The sequence below is a fragment of the Pseudophryne corroboree genome, chromosome 6 (genome assembly GCF_028390025.1).
Source record: "Pseudophryne corroboree isolate aPseCor3 chromosome 6, aPseCor3.hap2, whole genome shotgun sequence".
Classification (NCBI taxonomy): Eukaryota; Metazoa; Chordata; class Amphibia; order Anura; family Myobatrachidae; genus Pseudophryne; species Pseudophryne corroboree.
The window spans coordinates 250,348,716-250,373,486 of record NC_086449.1 but is presented as its reverse complement, the minus strand read 5'-3'; the positions used below and the strand labels follow the sequence as shown (position 1 = coordinate 250,373,486).

General features: G+C 47.7%; 1 protein-coding gene across 1 annotated transcript in view; it reads right to left on the bottom strand.

Moving 5' to 3' along the window:
- The window catches only part of SERINC4 (serine incorporator 4), a 109,790-nt gene that overhangs the window by 10,338 nt on the left and 74,681 nt on the right, over nt 1–24,771 (bottom strand). The gene's annotated exons all lie outside the window — the stretch shown is intronic.

Below are 24,771 nucleotides of genomic sequence, written 5' to 3'. Positions count from 1 at the left end.
CGTGGTCACGCCTTCGGGCAGTTATTATTCATGTTACTTACATGTCCAGGGGTCTGATACAACCTCCCAGGTTCCGGTACATCTCAGCCCCTACAACTGAGGCTGCCTCCCGTCAGCTCAGGCCCTCAGTTGTGACAGTAAGCACTGACCTAATGAATCCAGCCGGAGACCAGGATCAAGCGGCCAGGCCGATGCAAGAACTGGCAGCCCGACTAGAACATCAGGAGGCTGCACAGGGCCACATCATCCGCTGTCTCCAGGATCTCTCTACTCGGCTGGATGGGATTCAGACAACTCTCCGTGGATCAGGCGCATCTGGTGCGTCAACCACAGTGACTCCAGCTATAACCCCACCCACCTTACCCATTTCTGCTCCACGTCTTCATCTTCCAACGCCAGCAAAATTTGACGGATCTCCAAGATTCTGCAGGGGATTTCTCAACCAGTGTGAGATTCAGTTTGAGCTACAACCTGGCAATTTTCCCAGTGACCGTACAAAAATTGCCTACATCATCTCTCTTCTCAGTGGCTCCGCCCTTGACTGGGCATCACCGTTATGGGAGAGGTCCGACACCCTGCTATCTTCTTACACTGCATTCGTGTCAACATTCAGGCGCATCTTCGACGAGCCAGGCCGGGTAACCTCAGCTTCATCCGAGATTCTCCGTTTACGCCAGGGGTCACGTACTGTAGGACAATATCTGATACAGTTCCAGATCCTGGCATCCGAACTGGCATGGAACGACGAGGCCCTGTATGCTGCATTCTGGCATGGTTTATCTGAGCTTATTAAAGATGAGTTAGCTACCAGAGACTTACCTTCTAAGTTAGATGAGCTAATCTCACTCTGCACGAAAGTTGATTTACGTTTCAGAGAGAGAGCAACTGAGCGTGGAAGATCATCTGCTCCAAAATCTTCTGCTCCTCCTCCTCGTCAACTGTCACCATCTAAAGATGAGCCCATGCAAATTGGCCGTTCCCGTTTAACTCCTGCTGAGCGCCGAAGACGTCTCTCTGAGTCTCTTTGTCTTTACTGTGCAGCTCCGTCTCACACCATCAATGCCTGTCCCGAACGTCCGGGAAAACTCCAAACCCTAGCTCGCCCAGGAGAGGGCCGGCTAGGAGTAATGATCTCCTCTCCATCTCCTCATGATTGTAATCTCCCAGTCTCGCTTCAAGTTGCTCAACGTTATCGGAACGTCATTGCTCTCCTTGATTCCGGAGCAGCTGGGAACTTTATTACTGAAGCCTATGTTAAACGGTGGTCCCTACCCACCGAGAGACTTTCTTCCTCCTTTTCCTTAACTGCCGTGGATGGCAGTAAAATTTTTGATACTGTTATTGCTCTAAGGACTCTACCAGTTCGTCTGAGAGTGGGAGTTCTTCATTCCGAACTTATTTCACTTTTAGTGATTCCAAGAGCCACACATCCTGTGGTCCTGGGCCTTCCATGGCTCCGTCTTCACAATCCTACAATTGATTGGACGACTACGCAAATCCTGGCATGGGGTTCCTCCTGTGCAGAGACATGTTTGTTTAAAGTATTGCCTGTCTGTTCTTCCTCCCCCAGGTCGTCTGATGTTCCACCTCCTCCATATCAAGATTTCACGGATGTGTTCAGTAAAGCTTCTGCTGATATCCTTCCTCCTCATAGAGAATGGGACTGCCCGATTGATCTCGTTCCAGGGAAGGTTCCACCTCGAGGCCGAACTTATCCGTTGTCTCTGCCTGAAACGCATTCTATGGAGGAATACATTAAAGAGAACCTAGCAAAGGGGTTCATTCGACCTTCTTCTTCCCCAGCCGGCGCAGGCTTCTTTTTTGTAAAAAAGAAAGATGGTGGTCTGCGGCCGTGCATCGACTACAGAGGTTTGAACGACATTACCATCAAGAACCGTTATCCTTTACCCCTGATTACTGAGCTCTTTGACAGAGTTAGCGGAGCTACCATCTTTACAAAGCTGGACTTGCGAGGTGCATACAATCTCATCCGGATCCGTGAGGGTGACGAGTGGAAGACCGCCTTTAACACCCGTGACGGACATTATGAGTACCTCGTCATGCCCTTCGGATTGAGCAATGCTCCAGCTGTCTTCCAGCATTTTGTCAATGAGATCTTCAGAGACATTCTATACCGTCATGTCGTGGTCTATCTAGACGATATCCTCATTTTTGCCAACGATTTAGAGGAACATCGTTTTTGGGTTAAAGAGGTTCTGTCCCGTCTCCGTGTCAATCATCTCTATTGCAAATTAGAAAAATGCGTCTTTGAAGTCAAGTCCATTCCGTTTCTAGGGTACATTGTGTCCGGTTCCGGACTAGAGATGGATCCTGAGAAACTACAAGCAATTCAGAATTGTCCGGTACCCTTAACCCTCAAAGGGGTCCAGAGGTTCTTAGGGTTCGCCAATTATTACCGAAAGTTTATACGAGACTTTTCCACCATTGTGGCGCCTATTACTGCTTTCACCAAGAAGGGTGCTAACCCGTCCAAGTGGTCTGAAGAAGCCATGCAAGCTTTTCATCTTTTAAAACAGAGGTTCATCTCTGCGCCTGTCCTGAAACAGCCTGACATCGACTCTCCTTTCATCCTAGAGGTGGATGCCTCCTCCGTTGGAGTAGGAGCGGTGTTATCTCAGAGGGCTAAAGATGGCCATTTACATCCTTGCAGTTTCTTCTCCCGGAAGTTCTCCCCAGCTGAGCGCAACTATGCCATTGGCGACCAGGAGTTGCTAGCCATCAAGCTCGCTCTAGAAGAGTGGAGGTATCTGTTGGAGGGAGCTTCTCATTTAATCACCATACTTACAGACCACAAGAACCTTTTATACCTGAAGGGCGCACAATGTCTCAACCCTCGTCAGGCCAGATGGGCACTTTTCTTTTCCAGGTTCGACTTTAAACTCCAGTTCTGTCCGGGCTCTCAGAATCGCAAGGCCGATGCCCTTTCCCGCTCATGGGAGCAAGAAAATGAGTCAGAGTCTTCAGACAAGCATCCTATTATAAATCCGTTGGCATTCTCCACGGTAGGGATGGACTCTACGCCCCCATCAGGGAAAAGTTTTGTGAAGCCGATGCTAAGGAAGAAGCTCATGTATTGGGCCCATGCTTCCCGTTTTGCCGGACATACAGGTATCCAAAAAACCCTGGAGTTTATCTTTAGGTCCTATTGGTGGCCAACTCTGAAAAAAGACGTCCTGGAGTTTATTGCATCTTGCCCAAAGTGTGCCCAACATAAAGTATCCCGCCAGTCGCCTGCGGGGCAACTGGTTCCACTATCCGTTCCCCGTCGACCATGGACCCACTTGTCGATGGATTTCATTACAGACTTACCCATGTGCAACAAGTTCAATACCATCTGGGTGGTAGTTGACCGGTTCACCAAGATGGCACACTTCATTCCTCTCACCGGTCTTCCGTCAGCTTCCAAGTTGGCTCAAGTATTCATACAAGAGATCTTCCGACTCCACGGTCTTCCTGAACAAATTATCTCAGATCGAGGAGTTCAATTCACAGCCAAATTCTGGCGAAGTTTATGTCAAGTCCTCCAAGTCAAGCTAAAGTTTTCCACGGCTTACCATCCTCAGACTAATGGTCAAACCAAGAGGGTGAATCAGGACTTGGAGGCCTTCCTCCGCATCTATGTGTCCTCCTCTCAAGATGACTGGGTTCAATTACTTCCCTGGGCCGAGTTCTGTCATAACAACCAGTATCATTCTTCATCTGCTTCAACACCATTCTTCACTAACTTTGGATTCCACCCTAAAGTCCCTGAGTTCCAACCGCTTCCAGCAACTTCGGTTCCCGCAGTGGATATCACCTTGCATCAGTTTGCCAATATCTGGAAGAGCGTACGATCAGCTCTGCTCAAGGCATCGTTCAGGTACAAGAAGTTTGCGGATAAGAAGCGTCGAGCAGTTCCTGCTCTCAAGGTGGGTGATCGGGTATGGTTATCCACGAAGAATTTGAGGTTAAGAGTTCCCAGTATGAAGTTTGCACCTCGCTATATCGGTCCTTTCAAGATTGAACAAGTCATCAATCCTGTTGCTTACAGACTCCAGTTGCCTCCCTTCTTAAAAATACCCAGGACATTCCATGTTTCCCTGTTGAAACCGCTGATCTTGAATCGGTTTCATTCCTCACTTCCTCCAACTCCGAAAGTCCAAACTCAACGAGGCGTTGAGTATGAAGTGGCCAAGATCCTGGACTCACGTCACCGTTACGGTCAACTACAATATCTTATTGACTGGAAGGGTTATGGTCCTGAGGAACGGTCGTGGACCAATGCTTCTGATGTCCATGCTCCTGCCTTGGTCCGGAGATTCCATTCCAAGTTTCCTCAAAAGCCAAAGAAGTGTCCTGGGGCCACTCCTAAAGGGGGGGGTGCTGTCACGATCCGGGTATCTGGACGCCATTTCTTACCCATCAGATGCCTCCTAAGGCTGGCTCAGCGCTCCAGGACCGGATCCCATCTGTTATCCTGATGTGTACATTCCTGTATCCTCTCCTGTCTCTCTGAGACGCTGTCACAGTAACGCCATATTACATCTGGCGTGGCGTCTCCCGCGGCCTCCGCCGCCGTCCCTGAGCTTCTGCATGCAGAGTGTCAGAGTGGCGATTACGTCAGCCGCGGCCTCCGCTGTGTCCGCGTGGTTGGATGTGCACTTGTCAGCCTGGCGTCTCCTGTCTCCAGTGGCCGGCGCCGCCATTACTGTTTTCATTACCACATGGATTACAAACCAAACTTCCCTCCAAGTGTCTGCATGGGCGCAGCCATCTTGGATTCTGTCAGCTGATCATTTCCTCCAATCTGTTGTCAGTATTGTTAATTTGCATAATTGCCTAGCCAATCCCTTCCTTGCTGCAGGTATAAATACACTGTGCCTGAGCAAGGAAGGCGTCAGTGCTTTGGTTGTCAAACCTAGTTCCTGTTTGTCTCTCTCCTGTGATTGTCTTCCAGGTTCCAGCTCCTGTCTCAAGACTTCCACCATAGAGACCCGCACCAGCATTCCACCTGCGGTGTAGCCTGACTCTCCAATCCATTGTGGATTCATCTGTTTCCAGCTACACCATTACCTGCTTCCAGCTCAGCTTTCAGCAGAGTACAGCTTCCCTTAAAGGGCCGGTGTCCTTTCTACACTTTACCACTCTCCACCGGTATTATTATTTCTCCGCTCTCAAGTTCTACATTTCAGTTCATATTTCATCGCTCTCAAGTTCATTTATTATTTAACTGGTTCCAGCCAGTATCCACTCCGTGCTAACAACAGTCTGGTTCCAGCCAGTATCCACAGCAGCTGTTTTACCTTCAGCAACCCAGCTTTTCCTGGAACACCAGCTGGCACAATCCTGGGTTATCTCCATTGCTACAGTCGGGCCTGGTAAGGACTTTCCATCTAGAAGATCATAAGAACTATCTCACACTACCAGTGCCCTGTGGCTCCTGCCATCCTGTAGTACCCAGGAACTGTATTTATTATTTGCTGACTTTTACGTTTTCTTTTACTGCTGCTGTGTTGCGGAGTTGTCATAATAAACATCATTGACTTTTATCCAAGTTGTCGTGGTCACGCCTTCGGGCAGTTATTATTCATGTTACTTACATGTCCAGGGGTCTGATACAACCTCCCAGGTTCCGGTACATCTCAGCCCCTACAACTGAGGCTGCCTCCCGTCAGCTCAGGCCCTCAGTTGTGACACAGGACTTTGCCTGGGACCAAGGGGGTCATTCCAAGTTGATCGCACATAGCAACTTTTTGCTGCTCATGCGATCAACCTGACGCCGCCTATGGGGGAGTGTATTTTAGCATAGCAGGGCTGCGATCGCTTGTGCAGCCCTGCTATGCTAAAAAAGTTTCCTGCAAAATCAGACTAGCCCTGCAGCTACTTACCCAGTGCGACGGATCCAGCTGTGAAGGTCCCGGCTGTGTGACGTCAGACATCCGCCCTTCAAACGCCTGGATCCGCCTGCCTGGAAAACGTGAGTATCCACCCTGGAACACCTTCTGCCTGTCCATCTTCTTGCGATCGCCGCTGCGATCACTTTTCTTGCTGGCGGCGTTGCGGCCTGGCGACGATCGTCGCCGGGCAATAATACGCGGGCGCCGCACAGCCGCAGTTCCGACCCGTTCGCACCACAGCGAAGAACCGATGCGTGCAAATGGGTCGGAATGACCCCCCAAGATAATGATGCTGTCCTGCAAGAAGCCTTTAAGGCATTGACAGTGGTCAATGGGGTGCCCAGAGGGGTATGGGTCATTGGGTCGACCCAACTTAGGTGGACAGTCATTAGGTCAACCAGTGAAGGTCGACGTTGGCATTAGGTCGACATGTACTAGGTCGACAGGTCAAAAGGTCGACATGAGTTTTTGGACTGTTTTTTGTGTTGTTTTCTCCATAACGTGACGGGGAACCCCAATTAGTGCACCGTGTCCCCTCGCATGGCTTGCTCCGCTCGCCATGCTTCGGGCAAGGTGCCTTGCTCCACTACCGCTGTGCTCGGCACAGGTTACCGTTCCAATCGTAGTCCACGTGGATTGTTAAGTATGAAAAAAAAATATTTAAAAAAACAACTCATGTCGACCTTTTGACCTGTAGACCAAGTACATGTTGACTTAACGGCTATGTCGGCCCAGTGCATGTCGACCTAATGCCAATGTCGACCTTCAGTGGTCGACCTAATGACTATCAACCTAAGTTGGGTCGATCTAACGACCGTATCCCGCCCAGAGTAGCCCCACTGACAGGGCGAGGGCCCTACTTTGTGATTAAAAATGATTGCTGTGTAGAGTAAGCACAGTACAGGAGAAAGTGGTGGAACAGCTAGTAGTACCCCAAGTATGTGTCCAGATGGTTCTAAAAGCAGCACATACCCCAAGTTTGGTGGTTGGGGGGGGGGGGTTCCTGGATGGAGACAAAACCTAGGAGAGAGTCCTGCTTAGGTTTTATTGGCTGGGGGTACAAATAGCTGTGAAAAAATATGGCCATGCTTGCCCTGCTTGCCAGAGAACCTGCCCTAAACCAAAATTTTGGGACCCTCTTGTCCCACTACCATTGATACAGGTGCCTTTAAAATGAATCATTATGTATTTGGTTGGGCCCCTAGAGAAGTCGACCAAGGCCACCAATATGTATTGGAGTTGCTAGACTATGCAACACATTATCCAGAGGCAGTAGCTTTACGAACTATAAAATCTAGCATAATAGTTAGGGAGCTGGTACACTGGTATGCCCAATTGGGCATCCCTAAGGAAATTATTGTCACTCAGGGTATGCCTTTTATGTCCAGGCTAATAAGGGACATACTGTATGCCAGTTGATAGGGGTGTAATCCCTCTGCACTCTACCATCCACAGACCGATGGACTAGTGGAGAGGTTTATACCGACCCTGAAACAAATGATCCAAAAGGCAGTGGTGCAGGCAAAGAATGATTGGGACACCCTTACCTGCTGTTCGCTGTCAGAAAGGTACCTCAAGTCACAAAGGGGTTTTTGGCCCTTTAGAGCTACTATATGGGAGGCAGCCCCAAGGCATACTGGAAATGTTAAAGGAGGGTTGGGAACAACGGGCCCAGAGAAAGCGACGTAGTACAGTTTGTTTCTCAAATGTACGAGAGGTTGGGGAAGATAAACCCTTTAGTGGGCCAACACATAGAGGAAGCACAAGGTCAACAGAAGAAAAATTATGATGCTACTGCGGTAACCGGGTTCTTCTGTCCAGTGGATAAGGTCTTGTTTCTAGTGCCAACCCGAGAGTAAGCTCTTCGTTTATTGACAGGGACCTTATGAGGTGTTAGAGGTGGTTGGCCCTTTAAACTATAAGATATGACAGCCTGGGAGGAGGAAGAAAGAGTAGACATATGTGAATTTATTTAAACAATGGCATGATGAGTATTCAGTGTCAGGCTTTATGAGTATGGCAGTGGAAAAGTCCTTGATTACTACAGAACCTACCTTGTCCACAGAGCAAAATCGTCAGGTAGAGGAGATGGTACAATGGAACAAGGACGTGTCCCCTTCCCTACCAGGGTGCACAGCCTTGATTGAACATGATATTGTCACACCTCCTGGGGTAGTAGTGAAGCAAAAGCTCTACCAGATCCCTAAAGCTAGAGGGATTGCAGTTAGAAAGGAAGTGGAGAGCATGGTCCAACTTGGGGTAATTGAGAAGTCTACCAGCGAGTGGTGTAGCCCAATTGTGCTGGTTACAAAACCTAATGGCAGCTTATGGTTCTGCAATGACTTTAGAAAATTAAACAGAGTGTCTCAGTTTGATGCCTACCCGATGACATAAGTGGATGTACTGGTGGAAAGTTTGGCCAGCAGCAAATATTTCACCAGCTTTGATCTCACCAAGGGCTACTGGCAGATTCCTCTTACAACAGCAAACAGTTCTGTCCTTGGCTGTGGCAGGTGCCGGCTCCGGGATGCGCACGGGAGATTTTGCGATAATAGCGAGATCCCGCACATGTGCAGTGGAGCCGGCCGGGAAGGGAGACACAGCGCATCAGCGATAGGCTTATGTGCTGTGAATCTGATGGGGATCGCCGGAGGGGGGAGTTTTCACTCACCTGCTCTGACAAATAAGATGTTCTTACATCTTGTCATTAGTGCTTCCTGCTTCGCCTCAGTAAAGAGGTGAAGCAGGAAGAGTTGTACCGTCATGATCCGTGCCAGTATAATACATCTCCCTCAAAGTACCAAACAATCAGCTACTAACTGCCATGTTACAGGCTGGATTGAAAAATGACAATTAGATAAATAGGAGCTGAGTGGTTAGTAGTTTATCTCTCTACACTTTATCACTCTCCAAGGCTTACTACATCTGCCCCAAAATTCAATAAGACTACACAATTCATGCTCATGGAAACAGACAGCATGGTAACAGAGCAGCAGTGAGTCCTAGGTTGCCCCATAAACCAGCGATGTCACACCTAGGTGGCATGGCCAATTGCTCTGCCTGATAGCTCTGCAATGTGACGGCACCACTCACAAACCCCCACTTACGGCTCTGGAAACAGAGGTCCTTGGTAGGGATGGTCATCAGTGGGTGATCCATCGATGGTACCATTGATGGATAGCCTCGACGGTGTTAAACCATCTGGAAAGGATCCATCAATGGTTTTACCCATCTATGGTCATCCATGCATTACTGTGTAATGAAATGCGGGCCAATCAGAGCCCAGGGGCGTGGCTTCATGGGTGTCAGGGGATGGGGCTAATCTCTTTGCCCTGACACTGAGAAAAAAAATCAATTCAGTAGCACTGAACCATCAGTGGCGTGGGGAAACCATCTGGTTCTCCCCCATCGATGGTAAAAGTATTCAACATCGGTAATAGACCATCGATGATTCCGAATCATCAATGGTCAATGGCCATCCCTAGTCCTTGGTCACAGAAATTGTTAGGAATAGCATATGCAGACTGCAAGCAACAGTGGGGCAGGCATTGATATGATTGAGACTACGTAATGTGTTGCCATAAAAATTATTAATAATAACAAAAGCATTCAACACATAGGTAGAGTCTGGTATGTTTCTGGGTTTTGGGCAAATCATTTTTATACTTGCTGATATAGCTGTAAATACAAAGTTAATAAATAAATCCATAAGTAATGTATATCTGGTCCCAACAAAATCAAAATATTGTTCCAGGCCAAATAAATAAAAAACAGATTATTAATGACTCTGCAACCGCAGCAGCTGGCAAAATATGATCAGAGCTATTGTTCAACAACAGCTGTGCAGGCACAGGTGGTATTTACTAGGCTGACTTGCAGCACATAGGACCTCTGCGACATCACTGATCTATACAAGGCTGCACACACAAATATAAGGGGCCGCATGTGGATGTGTACATCAGGGTGGAAGCTGCTACAGAATATGGACAATTGTTATGCAGACGTGTGCATGGGCTGGACATTTATTACTTCTACAGGCTAAACTAAGATTTGCCTAAGATCCACCAAAATAAGAGATATTATTGTAGAATGAGATTTGTAGATGGCCTGGATATAGGGGATATTTCATATCTTGGAATGTGGCTGTGATGTTAGTGCAGAGGGCTTTGTGAGTTTTGACCAGAAACGGTGTGATGTTATTACTATTCCAGGTGATAATTACCAGTACGGTGTGATGTTATTACTATTCCAGGTGATAATTACCAGTATGGTGTGATGTTATTACTGTTCCAGGTGATAATTAACAGTATGGTGTGATGTTATTACTGTTCCAGGTGATAATTACCAGTACGGTGTGATGTTATTACTGTTCCAGGTGATAATTACCAGTATGGTGTGATGTTATTACTGTTCCAGGTGATAATTACCAGTACGGTGTGATGTTATTACTGTTCCAGGTGATAATTACCAGTATGGTGTGATGTTATTACTGTTCCAGGTGATAATTACCAGTACGGTGTGATGTTATTATTATTACTGTTCCAGGTGATAATTACCAGTACGGTGTGATGTTATAACTGTTCCAGGTGATAATTACCAGTACGGTGTGATGTTATTACTGTTCCAGGTGATAATTACCAGTACGGTGTGATGTTATTACTGTTCCAGGTGATAATTACCAGTATGGTGTGATGTTATTACTATTCCAGGTGATAATTACCAGTACGGTGTGATGTTATTACTGTTCCAGGTGATAATTACCAGTATGGTGTGATGTTATTACTGTTCCAGGTGATAATTACCAGTACGGTGTGATGTTATTACTGTTCCAGGTGATAATTACCAGTACGGTGTGATGTTATTACTGTTCCAGGTGATAATTACCAGTACGGTGTGATGTTATTACTGTTCCATCCAGGTGATAATTACCAGTACGGTGTGATGTTATTTCTGTTCCAGGTGATAATTACCAGTACGGTGTGATGTTATTACTGTTCCAGGTGATAATTACCAGTATGGTGTGATGTTATTACTGTTCCAGGTGATAATTACCAGTACGGTGTGATGTTATTACTGTTACAATTAGCCACTGTAGCCTATGGATTACATATCGCATCATTTACCAGGAGAAGGATCATCTGGATCCCTCCATAGTAATAGCCACTCCTGCATGCTCTCCCTGATAACTATGCATGCGGAGGCCTACTGTGCATGAAATACAGTGATTGCAGGAAACAAAGTTATTGCAGATACGGGCTCCTATCGTGGACCCTGTCCCTGGATGTGATTTTTAATACATCCGGGTGGTACAGAAATCTTAATCCCATTAATAAATGGGCCCCTTTGACTGGAACAGCCCTTCACATCTTCTCTGACTCTTTTTATATCTCAATGGATTCCTATCCACATTTTGGCCGATGGGCAAGCAGAAGTGTCTTGTGGTATTGTAGTACCACTTACACTTAAACAATAATATATGTAATCATAATTAATCGGCAATCATGGCAAGTAACTAAACAATGGTCATGACGGCATGTCAGCATTAGCCATCTGCAGTAGAGTGAAATTCTGAAGGAATAATTACAAGGCAGGTTCATTTACTACTACAGGTTGAGTATCCCTTATCCAAAATTCAAAATCACACATTTTTGGTTCCCCTAATAAGATAATGACAAATATATATGTATATTATACTATATATCTATATAATATATCTATATATACACATAATATATAATATAGATGTCATTATCTCAGTAGAGGACCCAAAAATGTGGAATTTTTAATTTTGGATAAGGGATACTCAACCTGATATATATATATATATATATATATATATATATATATATATATATATATATATATATATAAAATAAGAATTTACTCACCGGTAATTCTATTTCCGTAGTGGATGCTGGGAACTCCGTAAGGACCATGGGGAATAGACGGGCTCCGCAGGAGACTGGGCACTCTAAAAGAAAGATTAGGTACTATCTGGTGTGCACTGGCTCCTCCCTCTATGCCCCTCCTCCAGACCTCAGTTAGGGAAGAGCCCGGAAGAGCTGACACAATAAGGAAAGAATTTTGGAATCCCGGGTAAGACTCATAACAGCCACACCAATCACACCGTACAACTCGTGATACTATACCCAGTTAACAGTAGAGATGAGCGGGTTCGGTTTCTCGGAAACCGAACCCCCCCGAACTTCAGCCTTTTTACACGGGTCCGAGGCAGACTCGGATCTTCCCGCCTTGCTCGGCTAACCCGAGCGCGCCCGAACGTCATCATCCCGCTGTCGGATTCTCGCGAGGCTCGTATTCTATCGCGAGACTCGGATTCTATATAAGGAGCCGCGCGTCGCCGCCATTTTCACACGTGCATTGAGATTGATAGGGAGAGGACGTGGCTGGCGTCCTCTCCGTTTAGAGTAGACTAGAGAGTAGAGAGTAGAGACACTTGATTTACTAATTTTGGGGAGCATATTAGGACGGAGTACTACTTGCTGATAGTGTGACCAGTGACCACCAGTTTAATGAATCCGTTCTCTGCCTGAAAAAAAACGATACACAGTGTGACACAGTCACATACCATATCTGTGCTCAGCCTCAGTGTGCCCTCAGTGTGCTGCATCATCTATGTAATACTGTATATCTGACTGTGCTGAGTGCTCACTGCTCACACAGCTTAATTGTGGGGGAGACTGGGGAGCAGTTATAGCAGGAGTACATATTTTAACAGTGCACACTTTTGCTGCCAGAGTGCCACTGCCAGTGTGACTGACCAGTGACCACTACTACTTGCTGATAGTGTGACCAGTGACCACCAGTTTAATTAATCCGTTCTCTGCCTGAAAAAAAACGATACACAGTGTGACACAGTCACATACCATATCTGTGCTCAGCCTCAGTGTGCCCTCAGTGTGCTGCATCATCTATGTAATACTGTATATCTGACTGTGCTGAGTGCTCACTGCTCACACAGCTTAATTGTGGGGGAGACTGGGGAGCAGTTATAGCAGGAGTACATATTTTAACAGTGCACACTTTTGCTGCCAGAGTGCCACTGCCAGTGCCAGTGTGACTGACCAGTGACCACTGACCACCAGTATATTGTGATTGTCTGCCTGAAAAAGTTAAACACTCGTCGTGTGGTGTTTTTATTCTATAAACGCATTCTGCTGACAGTGTCCAGCAGGTCCGTCATTATATAATATATACCTGTCCGGCTGCAGTAGTGATATATATATATATTTTATATCATTATCATCCAGTCTATATTAGCAGCAGACGCAGTACGGTAGTCCACGTCTGTAGCTACCTCTGTGTCGGCAGTCGCTCGTCCATCCATAATTGTATACCACCTACCCGTGGTGTTTTTTTTTTTTCTATCTTCTTGATACTAGTAGCTTACTTTAGGAGTCTGCAGTGCTGAGCTGACAGTGTCCAGCAGGTCCGTCATTATATAATATATACCTGTCCGGCTGCAGTAGTGATATATATATATATATTTTTTATATCATTATCATCCAGTCTATATTAGCAGCAGACGCAGTACGGTAGTCCACGGCTGTAGCTACCTCTGTGTCGGCAGTCGCTAGTCCATCCATAATTGTATACCACCTACCTGTGGTGTTTTTTTTTTTCTATCTTCTTGATACTACTAGTAGCTTACTTTAGGAGTCTGCAGTGCTGAGCTGACAGTGTCCAGCAGGTCCGTCATTATATAATATATACCTGTCCTGCTGCAGTAGTGATATATATATATATTTTTTATATCATTATCATCCAGTCTATATTAGCAGCAGACGCAGTACGGTAGTCCACGGCTGTAGCTACCTCTGTGTCGGCAGTCGCTAGTCCATCCATAATTGTATACCACCTACCTGTGGTGTTTTTTTTTTCTATCTTCTTGATACTACTAGTAGCTTACTTTAGGAGTCTGCAGTGCTGAGCTGACAGTGTCCAGCAGGTCCGTCATTATATAATATATACCTGTCCGGCTGCAGTAGTGATATATATATATTTTTTATATCATTATCATCCAGTCTATATTAGCAGCAGACGCAGTACGGTAGTCCACGGCTGTAGCTACCTCTGTGTCGGCAGTCGCTAGTCCATCCATAATTGTATACCACCTACCTGTGGTGTTTTTTTTTTTTTCTATCTTCTTGATACTACTAGTAGCTTACTTTAGGAGTCTGCAGTGCTGAGCTGACAGTGTCCAGCAGGTCCGTCATTATATAATATATACCTGTCCGGCTGCAGTAGTGATATATATATATATTTTTTATATCATTATCATCCAGTCTATATTAGCAGCAGACGCAGTACGGTAGTCCACGGCTGTAGCTACCTCTGTGTCGGCAGTCGCTCGTCAATCCATAAGTATACTAGTATCCATCCATCTCCATTGTTTACCTGAGGTGCCTTTTAGTTGTGCCTATTAAAATATGGAGAACAAAAATGTTGAGGTTCCAAAAATAGGGAAAGATCAAGATCGACTTCCACCTCGTGCTGAAGCTGCTGCCACTAGTCATGGTCGAGACGATGAAATGCCAGCAACGTCGTCTGCCAAGGCCGATGCCCAATGTCATAGTACAGAGCATGTAAAATCCAAAACACCAAATATCAGTAAAAAAAGGACTCAAAAATCTAAAATAAAATTGTCGGAGGAGAAGCGTAAACTTGCCAATATGCCATTTACCACACGGAGTGGCAAGGAACGGCTGAGGCCCTGGCCTATGTTCATGGCTAGTGGTTCAGCTTCACATGAGGATGGAAGCACTCAGCCTCTCGCTAGAAAAATGAAAAGACTCAAGCTGGCAAAAGCACAGCAAAGAACTGTGCGTTCTTCGAAATCACAAATCCACAAGGAGAGTCCAATTGTGTCGTTTGCGATGCCTGACCTTCCCAACACTGGACGTGAAGAGCATGCGCCTTCCACCATTTGCACGCCCCCTGCAAGTGCTGGAATGAGCACCCGCAGTCCAGTTCCTGATTGTCAGATTGAAGATGTCAGCGCTGAAGTACACCAGGATGAGGAGGATATGGGTGTTGCTGGTGCTGGGGAGGAAATTGACCAGGAGGATTCTGATGGTGAGGTGGTTTGTTTAAGTCAGGCACCCGGGGAGACACCTGTTGTCCGTGGGAGGAAAAGGGCCATTGACATGCCTGGTGAAAATACCAAAAAAATCAGCTCTTCGGTGTGGAAGTATTTCAACAGAAATGCGGACAACATTTGTCAAGCCATGTGTTGCCTTTGTCAAGCTGTAATAAGTAGGGGTAAGGACGTTAACCACCTCGGAACATCCTCCCTTATACGTCACCTGCAGCGCATTCATCATAAGTCAGTGACAAGTTCAAAAACTTTGGGCGACAGCGGAAGCAGTCCACTGACCAGTAAATCCCTTCCTCTTGTAACCAAGCTCACGCAAACCACCCCACCAACTCCCTCAGTGTCAATTTCCTCCTTCCCCAGGAATGCCAATAGTCCTGCAGGCCATGTCACTGGCAATTATGACGAGTCCTCTCCTGCCTGGGATTCCTCCGATGCATCCTTGCGTGTAACGCCTACTGCTGCTGGCGCTGCTGTTGTTGCTGCTGGGAGTCGATGGTCATCCCAGAGGGGAAGTCGTACTCATAAGACCACTTTTACTACTTCCACCAAGCAATTGACTGTCCAACAGTCCTTTGCGAGGAAGATGAAATATCACAGCAGTCATCCTGCTGCAAAGCGGATAACTGAGGCCTTGGCATCCTGGGCGGTGAGAAACGTGGTTCCGGTATCCATCATTACTGCAGAGGCAACTAGAGACTTGTTGGAGGTACTGTGTCCCCGGTACCAAATACCATCTAGGTTCCATTTCTCTAGGCAGGCGATACCGAAAATGTACACAGACCTCAGAAAAAGACTCACCAGTGTCCTAAAAAATGCAGTTGTACCCAATGTCCACTTAACCACGGACATGTGGACAAGTGGAGCAGGGAAGGCTCAGGACTATATGACTGTGACAGCCCACTGGGTAGATGTATGGACTCCCGCCGCAAGAACAGCAGCGGCGGCACCAGTAGCAGCATCTCGCAAACGCCAACTCTTTCCTAGGCAGGCTACGCTTTGTATCACCGCTTTCCAGAATACGCACACAGCTAAAAACCTCTTACGGCAACTGAGGAAGATCATTGCAGAATGGCTTACCCCAATTGGACTCTCCTGTGGATTTGTGGCATCAGACAACGCCAGCAATATTGTGTGTGCATTAAATATGGGCAAATTCCAGCACGTCCCATGTTTTGCACATACCTTGAATTTGGTGGTGCAGAATTATTTAAAAAACGAGAGGGGCGTGCAAGAGATGCTGTCGGTGGCCAGAAGAATTGCGGGACACTTTCGGCGTACAGGCACCACGTACAGAAGACTGGAGCACCACCAAAAACGCCTGAACCTGCCCTGCCATCATCTGAAGCAAGAAGTGGTAACGAGGTGGAATTCAACCCTCTATATGCTTCAGAGGTTGGAGGAGCAGCAAAAGGCCATTCAAGCCTATACAACTGAGCACGATATAGGAGGTGGAATGCACCTGTCTCAAGCGCAGTGGAGAATGATTTCAACGTTGTGCAAGGTTCTGCAACCTTTTGAACTTGCCACACGTGAAGTCAGTTCAGACACTGCCAGCCTGAGTCAGGTCATTCCCCTCATCAGGCTTTTGCAGAAGAAGCTGGAGACATTGAAGGAGGAGCTAACACAGAGCGATTCCGCTAGGCATGTGGGACTTGTGGATGGAGCCCTTAATTCGCTTAACAAGGATTCACGGGTGGTCAATCTGTTGAAATCAGAGCACTACATTTTGGCCACCGTGCTCGATCCTAGATTTAAAACCTACCTTGGATCTCTCTTTCCGGCAGTCTGCTGGGGTTCAAAGAACTGCTGGTGACAAAATTGTCAAGTCAAGCGGAACGCGACCTGTCAACATCTCCTCCTTCACATTCTCCCGCAACTGGGGGTGCGAGGAAAAGGCTCAGAATTCCGAGCCCACCCGTTGGCGGTGATGCAGGGCAGTCTGGAGCGACTGCTGATGCTGACATCTGGTCCGGACTGAAGGACCTGACAACGATTACGGACATGTCGTCTACTGTCACTGCATATGATTCTCTCCCCATTGAAAGAATGGTGGAGGATTATATGAGTGACCGCATCCAAGTAGGCACGTCAGACAGTCCGTACTTATACTGGAAGGAAAAAGAGGCAATTTGGAGGCCCTTGCACAAACTGGCTTTATTCTACCTAAGTTGCCCTCCCACAAGTGTGTACTCCGAAAGAGTGTTTAGTGCCGCCGCTCACCTTGTCAGCAATCGGCGTACGAGGTTACATCCAGAAAATGTGGAGAAGATGATGTTCATTAAAATGAATTATTATCAATTCCTCCGTGGAGACATTGACCAGCAGCAATTGCCTCCACAAAGTACACAGGGAGCTGAGATGGTGGATTCCAGTGGGGACGAATTGATAATCTGTGAGGAGGGGGATGTACACGGTGATATATCGGAGGATGATGATGAGGTGGACATCTTGCCTCTGTAGAGCCAGTTTGTGCAAGGAGAGATTAAATGCTTCTTTTTTGGTGGGGGTCCAAACCAACCCGTCATTTCAGTCACAGTCGTGTGGCAGACCCTGTCACTGAAATGATGGGTTGGTTAAAGTGTGCATGTCCTGTTTATACAACATAAGGGTGGGTGGGAGGGCCCAAGGACAATTCCATCTTGCACCTCTTTTTTCTTTCATTTTTCTTTGCGTCATGTGCTGTTTGGGGGGTGTTTTTTGGAAGGGCCATCCTGCGTGACACTGCAGTGCCACTCCTAGATGGTCCAGGTGTTTGTGTCGGCCACTAGGGTCGCTTAGCTTACTCACACAGCTACCTCATTGCGCCTCTTTTTTTCTTTGCGTCATGTGCTGTTTGGGGAGTGTTTTTTGGAAGGGCCATCCTGCGTGACACTGCAGTGCCACTCCTAGATGGGCCAGGTGTTTGTGTCGGCCACTAGGGTCGCTTAGCTTACTCACACAGCTACCTCATTGCGCCTCTTTTTTTCTTTGCGTCATGTGCTGTTTGGGGAGTGTTTTTTGGAAGGGCCATCCTGCGTGACACTGCAGTGCCACTCCTAGATGGGCCAGGTGTTTGTGTCGGCCACTAGGGTCGCTTAGCTTACTCACACAGCTACCTCATTGCGCCTCTTTTTTTCTTTGCGTCATGTGCTGTTTGGGGAGTGTTTTTTGGAAGGGCCATCCTGCGTGACACTGCAGTGCCACTCCTAGATGGGCCAGGTGTTTGTGTCGGCCACTAGGGTCGCTTAGCTTACTCACACAGCTACCTCATTGCGCCTCTTTTTTTCTTTGCGTCATGTGCTGTTTGGGGAGTGTTTTTTGGAAGGGCCATCCTGCGTGACACTGCAGTGCCACTCCTAGATGGGCCAGGTGTTTGTGTCGGCCACTTGGGTCGCTTAGCTTAGCCATCCAGCGACCTCGGTGCAAATTTTAGGACTAAAAATAATATTGTGAGGTGTGAGGTGTTCAGAATAGACTGAAAATGAGTGGAAATTATGGTTATTGAGGTTAATAATACTTTGGGATCAAAATGACCCCCAAATTCTATGATTTAAGCTGTTTTTTAGGGTTTTTTGAAAAAAACACCCGAATCCAAAACACACCCGAATCCGACAAAAAAAATTCGGTGAGGTTTTGCCAAAACGCGTTCGAACCCAAAACACGGCCGCGGAACCGAACCCAAAACCAAAACACAAAACCCGAAAAATTTCCGGTGCTCATCACTAGTTAACAGTATGAATAACAACTGAGCCTCACGAACAGATGGCTCATAACAATAACCCTTTAGTTAGGCAATAACTATATACAAGTATTGCAGGCAATCCGCACTTGGGATGGGCGCCCAGCATCCACTACGGACTACGAGAAATAGAATTACCGGTGAGTAAATTCTTATTTTCTCTGACGTCCTAGTGGATGCTGGGAACTCCGTAAGGACCATGGGGATTATACCAAAGCTCCCAAACGGGCGGGAGAGTGCGGATGACTCTGCAGCACCGAATGAGCAAACTCAAGGTCCTCCTCAGCCAGGGTATCAAACTTGTAGAATTTTGCAAACGTGTTTGATCCCGACCAGGTAGCAGCTCGGCAAAGTTGTGAAGCCGAGACCCCTCGGGCAGCCGCCCAAGAAGAGCCCACCTTCCTCGTGGAATGGGCATTTACTGATTTAGGATGCGGCAGTCCCGCCGCAGAATGTGCAAGTTGAATCGTGGAGCAGATCCAGCGAGCAATAGTCTGCTTAAAAGCAGGAGCACCCAGCTTGTTGGGTGCATGCAGGATAAACAGCGAGTCAGTTTTTCTGACTCTAGCCGTCCTGGAAACATAGATTTTCAGGGCCCGGACTACGTCCAGCAACTTGGAGGCCTCCAAGTCCCGAGTAGCCGCAGGCACCACAATAGGTTGGTTCAAATGAAACGCTGATACCACCTTAGGGAGGAATTGGGGACGCGTCCTCAATTCTGCTCTGTCCATATGGAAGATCAGATAGGGGCTTTTACAGGACAAAGCCGACAATTCTGACACCCGCCTAGCCGAAGCCAAGGCCAAAAGTATGACCACTTTCCACGTTAGATATTTTAACTCCACGGTCTGAAGTGGCTCAAACCAATGTGATTTTAGGAAATCCAACACAACGTTGAGATCCCAAGGTGCCACTGGGGGCACAAAATGGGGCTGAATATGCAGCATTCCCTTAACAAACGTCTGAACTTCAGGCAGTGAAGCTAGTTCTTTTTGAAAGAAAATAGACAGGGCCGAAATCTGGACTTTAATGGAACCTAATTTTAGGCCCATAGTCACTCCTGACTGTAGGAAGTGCAGAAAACGACCCAGCTGAAATTCTTCTGTGGGGGCCTTCATAGCCTCACACCAAGCAACATATTTTCGCCATATGCGGTGATAATGCTTTGCTGTCACATCTTTCCTAGCTTTTATCAGCGTAGGAATGACTTCAACCGGAATGCCCTTTTCCATCAGGATCCGGCGTTCAACCGCCATGCCGTCAAACGCAGCCGCGGTAAGTCTTGGAACAGACAGGGCCCCTGCTGTAGCAGGTCCTGTCTGAGAGGCAGAGGCCAAGGGTCCTCTGAGATCATTTCTTGCAGTTCCGGGTACCAAGTCCTTCTTGGCCAATCCGGAACGATGAGTATAGTTCTTACTCCTCTCTTTCTTATTATCCTCAGCACCTTTGGTATGAGCGGAAGAGGATGGAACACATAAACCGACTGGTACACCCACGGTGTCACTAGAGCATCCACAGCTATCGCCTGAGGGTCCCTTGACCTGGCGCAATATCTTTTTAGCTTTGTGTTTAGGCGGGACGCCATCATGTCCACCTGTGGCCTTTTCCAACGGTTTACAATCAGTTGGAAGACTTCTGGATGAAGTCCCCACTCTCCCGGGTGGAGGTCGTGCCTGCTGAGGAAGTCTGCTTCCCAGTTGTCCACTCCCGGAATGAACACTGCTGACAGTGCTATCACGTGATTTTCCGCCCATCGGAGAATCCTTGTGGCTTCTGCCATCGCCATCCTGCTTCTTGTGCCGCCCTGTCGGTTTACATGGGCGACCGCCGTGATGTTGTCTGACTGAATCAGCACCGGCTGGTTTTGAAGCAGGGGTCTTGCCTGACTTAGGGCATTGTAAATGGCCCTTAGTTCCAGAATATTTATGTGTAGGGAAGCCTCCTGACTCGACCATTGTCCTTGGAAGTTTCTTCCCTGAGTGACTGCCCCCCAACCTCGGAGGTTTGCATCCGTGGTCACCAGGACCCAGTCCTGTATGACGAATCTGCGGCCCTTTAGAAGATGAGCACTCTGCAGCCACCACAGCAGAGACACCCTGGCCCTCGGGGACAGGGTGATCAGCCGATGCATCTGAAGATGCGATCCGGACCACTTGTCTAACAGATCCCACTGAAAGATCCTTGCATGGAACCTGCCGAATGGAATTGCCTCGTAAGAAGCTACCATCTTTTCCAGGACTCGCGTGCAGTGATGCACCGACACCTGTTTTGGTTTCAGGAGGTCTCTGACCAGAGATGACAACTCCTTGGCCTTCTCCTCCGGGAGAGACACCTTCTTCTGTTCTGTGTCCAGAACCATACCCAGGAACAGCAGACGCGTCGTAGGAACCAGCTGCGACATTGGAATATTCAGAATCCAGCCGTGCTGTTGAAGCACTTCCTGAGATAGTGCTACTCCGACCAACAACTGCTCCCTGGACCTCGCCTTTATAAGGAGATCGTCCAAGTATGGGATAATTATAACTCCCTTCTTTCGAAGGAGTATATCATTTCGGCCATTACCTTGGTAAATACCCTCGGTGCCGTGGACAGACCAAACGGCAACGTCTGGAATTGGTAATGGCAATCTTGTACCACAAAACGGAGGTACACCTGGTGAGGAGGGTAAATGGGGACATGCAGGTACGCATCCTTGATGTCCAGTGATACCATGTAATCCCCTTCTTCCAGGCTTACAATAACCGCCCTGAGCGATTCCATTTTGAACTTGAACCTTCTTATATAAGTGTTCAAGGATTTTAAATTTAGAATGGGTCTCACCGAACCGTCTGGTTTCGGTACCACAAACATTGTGGAATAGTAACCCTGTCCCTGTTGAAGGAGGGGAACTTTTATTATCATCTGCTGGAGGAACAGCTTGTGAATTGCCGCCAGCACTACCTCCCTGTCCGGGGAAGTAGCTGGCAAGGCTGATTTGAGGTAACGGCGAGGGGGAGACGTCTCGAATTCCAGCTTGTATCCCTGAGATACCACTTGTAGAACCCAGGGATCCACCTGTGAGCGAACCCACCGGTCGCTGAAGTTCCGGAGACGGGCCCCCACCGCACCTGGCTCCACCAGTGGAGCCCCAGCGTCATGCGGTGGATTTAGTGGAAGCAGGGGAGGATTTCTGTTCTTGGGAACTGGCTGTATGGTGCAGCTTTTTCCCACTACCCCTGCCTCTGGGCAGAAAGGATGCGCCTTTAACCCGCTTGCCTTTCTGGGGCTGAAAGGACTGTACCTGATAATACGGTGCTTTCTTTGGCTGTGAGGGAACCTGGGGTAAAAAATGTCGACTTCCCAGCTGTCGCTGTGGAAACGAGGTCCGAGAGACCATCCCCAAACAATTCCTCACCCTTGTAAGGCAAAACCTCCATGTGCCTTTTAGAATCCGCATCACCTGTCCACTGCCGAGTCCATAATACTCTCCTGGCAGAAATGAACATTGCATTTATTCTAGATGCCAGCCGGCAAATATCCCTCTGTGCATCTCTCCTGTATAAGACTACGTCTTTAATATGCTCTATGGTTAGCAATATAGTGTCCCTGTCAAGGGAATCAATATTATCAGACAGGGAATCAGACCACGCTGCTGCAGCACTGCACATCCATGCTGAAGCAATAGCAGGTCTCAGTATAGTACCTGAGTGTGTATATACAGACTTCAGGATAGCCTCCTGCTTTCTATCCGCAGGTTCCTTTAAGGCGGCCGTATCCTGAGACGGTAGTGCCACCTTTTTTGACAAGCGTGTGAGCGCTTTATCCACCCTCGGGGATGTCTCCCAACGTACCCTGTCCTCTGGCGGGAAAGGGTACGCCATTAGTAACTTTTTAGAAATCACTAATTTTTTTATCAGGGGATGCCCACGCTTCTTCACACACTTCATTTAACTCATCTGAAGGGGGAAAAACCACTGGTTGCTTTTTCTCCCCAAACATAATACCCTTTTTAGTGGTACCTGGGTTAATGTCAGAAATGTGCAACACATTTTTCATTGCCGTAATCATGCAACGGATAGCCTAAGTGGAATGTACATTTGTCTCGTAGTCGTCGACACTGGAGTCAGACTCCGTGTCGACATCTGTGTCTGCCATCTGAGGTAGCGGGCGTTTTTGAGCCCCTGATGGCCTTTGAGACGCCTGGGCAGGCACAGGCTGAGAAGCCGGCTGTCCCACAGCTGTTATGTCATCAAACCTTTTATGTAAGGAGTTGACACTGTCGGTTAATACCTTCCACATATCCATCCACACTGGTGTCGACCCCGCAGGGGGTGACATCACATTTATCGGCACCTGCTGCGCCTCCACATAAGCCTCCTCATCAAACATGTCGACACAGCCGTACCGACACACCGCACACACACAGGGAATGCTCTGACTGAGGACAGGACCCCACAAAGTCCTTTGGGGAGACAGAGAGAGAGTATGCCAGCACACACCACAGCGCTATATAATTAGGGATTTACACTATTACAGAAAATGATTTTTCCCTATAGCTGCTTAACATGTATAGTTTGCGCCTAAATTTAGTGCCCCCCCTCTCTTTTTAACCCTTTGAGCCTGGAAACTGCAGGGGAGAGCCTGGGGAGCTGTCTTCCAGCGGAACTGTGAAGAGAAAATGGCGCCAGTGTGCTGAGGGAGATAGCCCCGCCCCCTTCTCGGCGGGCTTATCCCGCTCTTTTATTAATATTATGGCAGGGGATTTTTACACATATATAGTTTATAAGACTATATTATGTGTTTTTTTGCCATGTTAAGGTACTCTAATTGCAGCCCAGGGCGCCCCCCCCCCCCAGCGCCCTGCACCCATCAGTGACCGGAGTATGTGGTGTGCATGGGGAGCAATGGCGCACAGCTGCAGTGCTGTGCGCTACCTTAATGAAGACCGGAGTCTTCAGCCGCCGATTTTCTCCTCGGAATCTTCCGTCTTCTGGCTCTGCAAGGGGGACGGCGGCGCGGCTCCGGGACCGGACGACCGAGGCTGGGCCTGTGTTCGATCCCTCTGGAGCTAATGGTGTCCAGTAGCCTAGAAGCCCAAGCTAGCTGCAAGCAGGTAGGTTCGCTTCTCTCCCCTAAGTCCCTCGTAGCAGTGAGTCTGTTGCCAGCAGATCTCACTGAAAATAAAAAACCTAATAAATACTTTCTTTACTAGGAGCTCAGGAGAGCCCCTAGTGTGCAACCAGCTCGAGCCGGGCACAGATTCTAACTGAGGTCTGGAGGAGGCGCATAGAGGGAGGAGCCAGTGCACACCAGATAGTACCTAATCTTTCTTTTAGAGTGCCCAGTCTCCTGCGGAGCCCGTCTATTCCCCATGGTCCTTACGGAGTTCCCAGCATCCACTAGGACGTCTGAGAAATATATATATATATATTTTGTGGTGTAGCTGGCACTCGATGATCATGGCTTATTACCGGGGTGCCTTCCTTCAAATATGCACAGTGAAGGGTTTGCGAAAATGGGGGACAGATGTCCACTGGCCCCGTGTCACAAAACCAGGCGGCACTCCACGGATTTAGTGAAAAAAAGTAAATCTTTATGTAAAAAACAACATGAGGGTCCGACGTTTCAACACCGCGGCGGGTGTTTTTTTCAAGGACACATGGTGAAGCAAAAAAGGCTTTGCTTCACCATGTGTCCTTGAAAAAAACACCCGCCGCGGTGTTGAAACGTCGGACCCTCATGTTGTTTTTTAAATAAAGATTTACTTTTTTTCACTAAATCCGTGGAGTGCCGCCTGGTTTTGTGACACGGGGCCAGTGGACATCTGTCCCCCATTATTGCAAACCCTTCACTGTATATATATATATATATATATATATATATATATATTGCCTGCGCTAGCCTGATTATCTCTCTTCTCTCACAAATGTGCCAGTTGCCGTTATTATATCACAAAGAAATACCATTACAACAGTCTGCTATCATTGGATGGAGGAACCTACACTACCCTCACCACCTACACTGCGGCATCCCGATGATCAGAATACCCCCTAACCCTC